The sequence below is a fragment of the Hypomesus nipponensis genome, chromosome 19, assembly GCF_054491055.1.
Source record: "Hypomesus nipponensis isolate SF chromosome 19, ASM5449105v1, whole genome shotgun sequence".
NCBI classification, from domain to species: domain Eukaryota; kingdom Metazoa; phylum Chordata; class Actinopteri; order Osmeriformes; family Osmeridae; genus Hypomesus; species Hypomesus nipponensis.
Window position 1 is genome coordinate 12,921,007 of NC_140379.1, and position 10,143 is coordinate 12,931,149.

General features: G+C 43.9%; 1 long non-coding RNA gene across 1 annotated transcript; it reads right to left on the minus strand.

The window, feature by feature from the left end:
* Nucleotides 1–6,867: 6,867 nt before the first annotated feature.
* LOC146247115 (uncharacterized) lies at nt 6,868–10,134 on the minus strand. The gene is made up of 2 exons (XR_014732213.1): nt 8,979–10,134; nt 6,868–8,766 (listed from the first exon to the last, which is right to left on the minus strand). It is a non-coding gene; the product is annotated as an uncharacterized LOC146247115 (long non-coding RNA).
* Nucleotides 10,135–10,143: the final 9 nt, after the last annotated feature.

Genomic DNA, 10,143 nt, shown 5'->3' on the forward strand with positions numbered 1-10,143 from the left:
ATGCAATAACAAGTTAATGCCAATTGTCTAGAAGGCTGACATTTTGTGCAGATGCTATATAAAATGAATTGGCAGTGACCAGAAGGCTGACATTTTGTCCAGATATAATACCAAATGGATGAGCAGTGTCCAGAAAGATCACAGTACATTTCAAAATGGTGACTATTGTAATGGGTGAAGCCTTCATGTAAGATATGGATTGTGATCAGCAGGAGGAGGGTAATCTGATAAACTAAATGTATTTTCTTTGAGACAAATGCTTCAAACATTATAACTCGTGGTGGCACTAGAGTTGGTCCTAGAGACTGGTCCAGATAATATTCTTGGTCATATTTATGAGTGTGCCAAATTGCATCATTTCCCTACTTATGGTTCATTGGGCTGCCACAGACTCCCTGTGGAGAAGAAGAACAACAAGAAGAAAAATAAGGATTACAATAAGGGGCTACAGCCCCTAATAACACATCAATGATGCACAGGCCTCTCCCCCTCAACCTTTCCTCAGTGAGTCATGTCTCTGTGCTGATTAGTAAAGTAGCCCACTGCCTCTATCAACTTGTCTTAACTTGCAGAGAGATGATCCACTGCATTACTAATCCTCCATTATTCTCTTCACAGCGTTTAATCTTCAAGGTGTTTAAAGAGAGCTGACAGTTGATGTAAAAAAGTACAGTAATCATTACCTTAAGAGTGAGAAGGTCACCTGTCTACCAACAGTGTGTGTTTGTGTGATGTTCTTTCATAGCTCAGCAGATACAGAACCCATACGAGTAAGCATCAAAGGGCCACGCACCCACACACACACACCCACCCACCCACCCACACACACACACACACACACACACACACAAACACATGCTATCAGAAGCTCTTTCGTAGGCTTGGCTATCTGCCAAGGTGGATAGTAACACTTGATAAGCAGAATGGGTTTGATGAGAGATCTTTAGTCTCAGTGCAAGAAGGCATATATCACCGGATTATAAGCAGCCTCAACAGAGACGGGCTGGAAACTGATTTCTTTAATGAACTACTATAACTGCTGATCATGCACTGAGCAGTAGATGGAGTTCACCAACAACCTCGTAGAATGACCTTTTTAAACCTACAATAGCACACTTGTTGTGCACTGGGTATGTGTTGGAGTCAGATTGATACATGAAGCATCAGGTTGAGTGAGCTATGGAAATGCCCCACAAGTCACTCCCAAACTGTGTGATGCACTGATCCACCATGTGTGTACGTGTATGTGAGAGAACTTGACGCGTGAGAAAAAGCCCATTCAAAGATCTTGTCATCGAGATGTCATCAGGACATCAAGACACAGTATGTGTTTGGGGCTCCAGGGGGCTTTGGGCAACTAGCACCATTCCAGCTAATTGTAGAGTGGTTTACCGTTGCACCCAGAGTTACAGTAATAGACAAAAGTGAAGGTTTCCAATACAATCTAAGACATTACATTTACCAGACACTTATCCAGAGCAACTTACAGTAAGTACAGGAACATCCTCCAAGTAGGGTGGAGTGCCTTGCCCAAGCACGCAACTTCATTTGGCACAGCTAGGATTCGAACCAGCAACCTTCGGATTAATATTCCGATTCCCTAACCACTCAGCCATCTGACCCCCTACAACAGGCACTACAGGCCTACCAGTCTTCCAACATGGCAGTGTTCAATAAGAACCCTCGGGCTTTTCCTGATCTGCTTTGACGATGACCTCTGTTGCCTCGGTAACAGGTGTGATTGATTGGTCTCTCTGTGAATGCTGGGAAGGGCTGAGAGACAGACACTCTGTATACATGCCCTTCACAAGCTGTGAACCCCTGATGGATGGCATGCATATGGTTTGTAAAATAAAGAAGCTCAAGAAAAAGGGAACAACGACTTTGATTTACTGCTGTCAGGAAGGTCTAAAAAGCCCACAACAAAGATGTTTTCCCGGAGTTTTAGCATTCTGTGTACTGAATAGTTTGTTGGGTAAAATATGAACACGCTGTGACGGTTGGTCACACAGACTCCTTTGGGGTTATTTATTAATGTGACCACCGTGGGATCTGTACCAGCTGCAGAGGAAGAGGACAGATGGTTCTCCTCACGGTCTCCAAGGTATCCACCTTATATATATCTATCTCTGGTATCTCACTGCAACAATCAGCACTGATGAGCCGTCTATGAAGCAGGGTCAGGCAAAGTCATGGATTTTGTGAAGCAGCAGTTTGAGGTAGGAAAATGTTTGGCCATGAGGGATTTGTGCTGCTTGTGACGTGAGACTAGAGGATTGCTAGTGCCAGTTCCCAACAGATTGAACCGTGAAAGTGTTCCTTTCTAAAGCCCTGTGTTCTGTGACTGAGCAGAGGACAGGATAAATAAGAGAGAAACCTCGGTCTGTGTCTGTTCTGGGTGTTGCGGAACACTGCTTTAGAGTGTTTGGTTTGACCAGGAGGTCACACAAGCAACACCTCCTTCCCTGGGCCCTCTCACATCACCTAGTTTTGGAGCGTGGAGATTTAGGGATATTACTGTAGGTTAAATAATCACACACTGATGCAGCACAGATGCTGCTGAGGACCAGTGTTTACATGAGTGGAACAGTAGTCTGAGAGTCAGTACAGAAGGAGAGAGAGAGAGAGAGAGAGAGAGAGAGAGAGAGAGAGAGAGAGAGAGAGAGAGAGAGAGAGAGAGAGAGAGAGGGAAATAGAAAGGAAAAGAAGGAGAAACAGAGGGTGAGAGAAAGAGACAGGGAGAAGGAAAGACATGCAGAGAAATGGAGATGTAGAAAGATGGAGAGACACAAAGATAGAAAGGAGAGAGAGGGAGAAAGAGAAAGACAAAGAGAGGAAGAGAAAGATTTATGTGACGGTAGTGTGTTACGAGGAGAGAGGTAAGAGGCCTTCTCTGGACATCTGAACAAAAACCTTAAAGACCAGTAAACACAGCTGCAGGGTGAGTCAACTCCAGAGCATGCCTCTGAATGTCATCGCCGGCCACTGGGTGTGATGTTTGTGGATGTTTTTTGGAGAGCAATGGAAAATAACGAGAGTAAACAAGTATGTCTAATTTTGGTCAGCAGATGTGACTGTTGTAAAATTGTGGCAAGAGTTTATCAGCTCCTGAAAACAATAATAGATTATAGAATACCACCAAGCCATTAAAGTGAAATCAAACCTTTCATTCATAACATTTTATATCTAGAACAGGAAACATGAGAAGTTGATAGTCCTTCAGATCTGGGAATAGAACGTATTTTGATCTGTTAAGTGCTGATCCTGTTGTGGAGGGGGATATGGCTATTTCTGTCACCCCCCACCACAACATAGTTGTGTTGTTTTGTGACGCCAATCCCAGCATGCTAAATCAGGTTGCAAGCAAGGACGCTGTATGGTAACCAGGGGCTTTGTTTTGTTGATGTGCTTGCTTCAGGTGTGTTAACTGTTTATTTAATTTCAGACAGAGAGCAGCTGACTGGGGAGATGACAAGTAGAGGATCAAGAACAGTCCCATGAGTCTGCACTTGTGAGTGTGTGCATGATATTGAATAAGTATTTGTTTTTGGTTGTTAATAATACTGGATATTGGGGGGGTGAACAAATCCTGAAAAAGAGCAAAAAGAAAATAAGTGGAACAATTAGTAACTTGGCAGCTCATGGAGGAAAATAGTCTATAAAATCGGAGATAATCACGGTAAAAAAGTTAACCATAAAAATGAACCATATTGAGGAACAGTACATTCCAACATGTGACATACACATTCTGAAAGAAAACATTTTGCTTTGAGAGTTTGTTTTTAGTGCTATACAGCATACCAAGCAGCACACATGGACTAGGGAGTTAAGGTTTTGAGTCTTTCATTCCAGGTCAGGACATCCTGAGCCACACTCACCCTCTCTGGTGCATACAGTAGGAAGCCCAAAGGTCAAATACTTCTGCAGATAATAAATTTACTACAGTACGACACTGTCAACCTTTTAATACATTGATAGATGGAACAGTAATCTGGTCTGTACATCTGCAGTTCTGTAGTACCAATGACAGTTGAATCATTTCAGCACTGGAAATAGACAGAGAAGCTTGGTCCAGACATAAGCCTTGCTCCTGGCTGTGTTTGGTGCTGCTGCTGATTTGTGTGTGTGTTTGTTGCTCAGTGTCATCCCAAAGTAGGATGACATACAGCACAGGAAGACCAGGATATACTGTAGCACATAAACACCAGCAAAACGTGGAAAAAAACAGTCAGAGGAATCTCAGAGAGACAGAAATTGCTGTGCACAACAAACGACCACATTCACTGATGAGAGGACCAGAGAGCGAGGAGGAGAACGCCTCAAAGCAAGTTTCGAAAAATGTGAATGTCAAAAAACATGCATTTAGTGTGTCATCACAAGTATTAAAAGGTAGATTATACAAGAAATGTGTAGGTACTTCGTCAGTGAGGAATCTGAAAGTGTTTTTTGGGCCCCCATCCGGTGACATGGGGAAACAGAGGCAACAGCAGTTCAAGGCCCGGGAAGTTCCCAGGAGACTGTTATTTAATTCGCCCACCCTGGCTCCCCAGCACGGCCCAGAGGCCCAGGGGGAGTTAACGAGCCCAGAGCGGTCAGAGCAACGAGCGGAAACACAGAGGTAAGAAGGAAGGGAGGGCAAGAGAGAGGGATAAAGAAGACGAAAGGGAGGAAGGGAGGACTGTTCATTTTGATTTCACCTTTATTTACAGTGTTGGGTGGTCCACTGGAGATGAACAGAGAGAGAAATAAATGAAATAAAAATAGATCAATGAGATCAAATGAGAAAGGACACGAGAAAGGGAGGATGTGAAAGAACTGTGAAGGAGGACATCCAGGTTCTGCTTTCAAACAGATGATTTCAAATCATCCTGTGTGGGAGAAATCAAAGGATTTACCCATTCACATATCCTAATCAGTAGATCAAGTAGTAACCTACCAGTACCTTATTTCGTAATATCCATTGTTATCTTAATGTGTGTGTGTGTGTTCGACATTTCCTGTGCAATTCATAGGTCTGCTTTTCTGTTTACCAGTCTGTTCTCTGTGTTCACTATGAAAAGGACCTCCATGCCTCAGAGACTTTGCAGCAGAGCGTTACCACGTCTTTGATCTTTCCATCATTCCTGAGTGCTGTTTCTTGTCTGATGTTGCTCTCTCTCTCTCTCTACTCAGCTGAATGATAAATGTGTATATATTCCAGAACCTAGACTGAAGTCACACTGTTAATAAAGATGGATGCGTTTTCTTCCATACCTGATATTACACAACCAGGAGCTTTCCCCAGTCTTCTGTTGTTGACTGCCCCAGCCACATTCGTGAACTGTCTGGCTGTGGTGCTGGAGGTCTGGAGGTGGTTTACTGCTACCGGCAGGCATGTAGCCCCTGGCCTCACAGTGACTTACTAGGGATCATTAATTACTTTAACCAAACAATTAAACACTGTTCAAAGTTTCCCACCATCTGACCCCTGGAGACAGTTTACTGAGTAACGTCATCCACAGAGTAATGCTGAGCTGGCTTCTTTCCTACCCCAGGCCCACACCAGACTTCACTCTGATGGGCTGTAATGCTGCTCATCCTCTCATCACTGCGTGTGTGTGTGTGTGTGTGTGTGTATTTGTGCACGCAGCAGAAATCTGCCCACCACTGAGTGAGTTCTGATTTGAGGACTTGGCTGTAGCCCAGTAGGCTTCACAATCCATCTGTCTGTTTGTACTCCCTGTCCTGTGTGGGTGTGACAACTGTGGATTGAGCCCTACTACACACACTCCAGTGTCTGCTATATATTTGCTTGTGAAGGTCTGTCCCATAGCCCACTCCCAAGGTGTAGTCATGGGTGGTTGGACCTACGTGGAGAATAGAAGGCTGATTACCCAGCAGTGTGTCCTGACCACCATCCGACGACCCAGGGCATCCATGGAGAGTAGCCATGGCCCCATCCACACACACAGAAGGCAGGATTTACAGTGAGGCCAAACTGGAGACTTTAATCCTGCAGGGCTCCGACAGGACAGAGCTGTCAAACCTCCTAACGATAACAGCTTTTATGGCCTGAGAGAGCGAGAGAGAGAGGGAGGGAGAGAGGGGAGAGAGAGGGAGGGAGAGAGGGGAGAGAAAAAGAGGGAGGAGGAGTGAAACAGAAACATGAAACAGAAACAGAGAACATCAGGGAGATAAGGCCACGATAACCAAAGAAGGAGATTGTTTGAGGTCCTTTGTCTCACGTGACAGTGTCGAAGGGCCCTCAGCACACTCCAGGTGCACCAGTCTCTGTCTGAGGCTGTATAGAAGAGGCTGTGATCAGCACCATCTGACTCAAATTTGCGGCTTAACCAATAAACAAGATATATTTTTTGATCATGCTTTTTTCTAAAAAAAGCTACATGATGTGATAAGAGTTAGGACTGGAAAACAAGAACACTTTTGAGTGCTAGATCTCCAACAGGTAACAACAGGCCAAATGTGTTCTGGTTCTACCTGAAATCAAGGTGTACCGAAAGCTGTTGAGAGAACCATCCCCCTCTTCATGTGGAATCTACTTGGCCTTGCCTGTTACCCAATCAGAGTCCAGACTTTACAGCCATCTGAAGTAGAGCAATAGTGTATTTGTATCTTTTTGAGGACTTGTTAAAATTGCAACGCCATCATGATTAACAGTACCTGCAGTTCTCCAATCCATCCTGTACAGAATCTTGACCTGTTTATTCTCCACTACTTCCACCTATTGGTGATTTTAGGGAGCACAACCATTTGTCTTTCCAGTTCATATGAACCCAGATATCTGCTGATTTAAAAACTCCCAGTCTTTAACAAGTAACTGATCCGACAACAGCACAATGAGTGAGAAGTAAAACAGTAAACTGGAGCTTAATACACAGTATAGGGTTTTATTGTTTATATTAAATCAAAAGGTAAGCACTATAACATATATACGTCACAAACCAAAAAGCCTTGTGGTGTAGTAAATTTTATATTTGAAAAAAACGAAAAGATTTAAAATGACATATTACAAAAAAAGTAGTAACACTAGTGGACAAGAAACATTATTTAAATAATAGAACTGTACATTTTCTTTAAAAGGTAACAAAACAAAAAACACAGAACAAAGCCAAAAAAAGAGAGAAAGAATCCTTCAACAACAATAAACATCAACAACAATAACATTAGCTCTAACATTGGTATTAAAATCCGGGGGGGAAAAAGCCAACCTACAAGCTTGAAAACAAGCAAGAGAGTAAAAGTAAAAACGAAAGCAGAGAAAGATCAAATGGGGGAAAAAACTCACAGTATAACTAGTGTGTCACAAGGGGTCAGAGGTCACATAGGGACATTCTCAGAAGTAAGGCAGCAGAGGTCAGCCCATCCAGAGGCTGGGAGACAAGCAGGGTGGCAGGGTTCAGAAGAACAGATACATTATCAAATGCATTCAGGCAGTAATCAAGGTTTATGGGTCTGGAAAACTATCTGGCCAGAACAGGACTGGAATGAGCAGACCTAGACATGCTTTACCCAGTCTCTCCTCACTGCACACAGAGTACATAAGCTACCTACCTTTGTACAAGGTAAAAAAGCTGATATGTACTGATAAGTACTGTAGTTGAAATTAATAAAAAAATGTTTTTAAATAAAATTTAAAAAACTCAAAGTGAACCTGTAGCAGAGCTGGTCCAAGGCTTCAGACGTGTTTTTGTGTGAACAGAAAGTGCTGGAATCCAGAGCAACTGTTACGTGTCCCAAGCACCAGAGAAAAATAAGTGTCACGCACACTTAACACATCAAGCACGCCAGGTTCACAACTCTGATGACGTAGCTGCTACGACACCTGACAAGGGTGAGACGGAACAAAGATAACCCCCAATGCAGCAGTACAACTATGCAACGTAGAGGACGTCTCCACTGCAGTAAGACTGAACCAGTGTGTGAGTGAGAAAACAAATGAGTGGACTCAGACATGACTGATCTTCTCCGCTCATCTCCAGCCTCTTCACTGTGGACATCGCACACATATTGGTCTTGTTTTATCAATTCAGTTCTAGAAATATATTGTACAAAAATCTCAATAAAGGGAATAACAATCTAGATAATACAAATGATCATTGCATAATGTTAGCTGGTTGCCTGCTCAACAGGCTGCCTCTATGATTCACTTGTTCACAGATTACAAAAGTGCATAGCCAAACGAGCAAGTTTGTTACTTTCCCTGGTAGGAGATCTCCCCATCTCATTTATGTTTACTCCAGAATGCACTTAAAGTTTCAATCTATTTAAAATCTTATGGCATCTCATCATCATCCTAAAGTAAAAATGCATCAGCTGACCCTTAGGGGGCACTAAACAGCAGAGCCCTGACTGAAGGATGTTATAAGGGAAAAACAAACATCGAGGCCTTTGGGTTATGAAACAATGAACCATATTCCCTAAAGTATGTGTATGTTTAGCTATATTATCATGATGTACACAGACTAAGATGACAATGTAAAGCCTCACATCAGTCTGTCTGTCCTGACTATGGCTTGATTCATTCTCAAAAAGTGATCTTTGGGTTTTAGGGTAAAATATATTCCATAAAATATATTTATTTATTTATTTATACTGTAATATATACCTATATATATTATCAAATCAATATTAAATCCACAGAATGGGGTGGGCTCAGTGCAAAAATATCATACAAGCCAATATTATACCGGATGTCCACAGTAACTGCTTTGAAGTGTTCAAAATAAAAGCAATTCTTTGAGGTCTCAATTCAACCATTTCTGGGATCTTCACGACAGCATGGAGAGAGGAAGAGGGGGTAGTGAGTCAGTCAAGTGCGAAAATAATCTATCCACAATTGCCAAGAGTGTTCCCTCATTAAAAACCAACAAGACTATACACGTAGAAAGAGCGCATTACAAGTCAGTACAAAAAAGGTCAAATAAACAGTTTCTTATATAATGGATATACACGTAAAGATAAACAAGTTAAAAACAAACCTTTCCTTTCCAATGGTTTAGGCTGTCACATCACTTCCACATCCCCACTCCCCTGTATCAAAAGGGAAGAGGTCCTCATAGCCACCGCTAACAGCCAGAGGTGCCCCCAGACTGTCTCTGGAGGTCAGTCTACGGCTGTCTGCAGACAGGGGCAACTGGATCTATTCATGTTGTGACAAGAAAATAGATCTGGTCGCTACAATATCTTTTAGTATTGTAACAAAAAGCTTTTAAACTTGTACTCTAATATTAAGTATCGTTGTCATATTAAAACTTTTCTTTGTAAACAGTTTGCCCTTTTAGTCTCGTTGGAAAAATACATTCTAGTCAGACTGCAATTAATGAGGCATTTTTATATACTGTGTATATATATATTTATCTGTGGCAAACAACTTTGTAAAAAAAATATACTAGGCCTGTGTATGCAAGGAAAGAGGTTAAAAGACAATGCTTCGTCCAGACTGACGGATCCACCCCAGTCTTCGTGTCTACCATGCCTGGTGGGTCATCAGTGGCCATGGCAGGCTGGCTGGCCGGGGCCTGACCGTGGATCAGTACTGGGGACAAGGCAGGCTGGCTGGCCTGGCACAGCCCTGCTAGTACAGTATGGCATCAGAGCAGTGCTGGCCTCACGCTGGTGACGGTTCTGTGTCCTCGGGGGAGGAGGGGTGCTGGGGGTTCAGAAGGTGAGGAACATTGGTGCTGCCAACACACACTCTCCCCGAGACGCCGCTCTGCATGGCAAAGGGGTTGCCGTGGGCCGTAACCACGGCAACGGTGTTGCCATGTCGCCGGTTGCCGTGGTGACCGGGCTCGCCATGCCTGCACGTGGCTGTGAACACACAGCATGGTGTGTGTTTTCGTGTGTGTGTGTGTGTGTGGCGCGCGCGCGCGTGAGAGATAGAGATATCTCGAGAGAGCGCTGGAGACTGGCTGGAGGACAAGGAGCCTCTATGGGGTTCACAGCACCCATCACTCCCCCACCGGGAGCAACACCTCTGACAGAGAGACAACCACCCAGAGAGCTCCTGGGCCGAGCAGCCCTCTCTGTGCGGGACAGCCCCCCTCTCTGTGCGGGACAGCCCCCCTCTCTGTGCGGGACAGCCCCCCTCTCTGTGCGGGACAGCCCCCCTCTCTGTGCGGGACAGCCCCCCTCTCTGAGCGG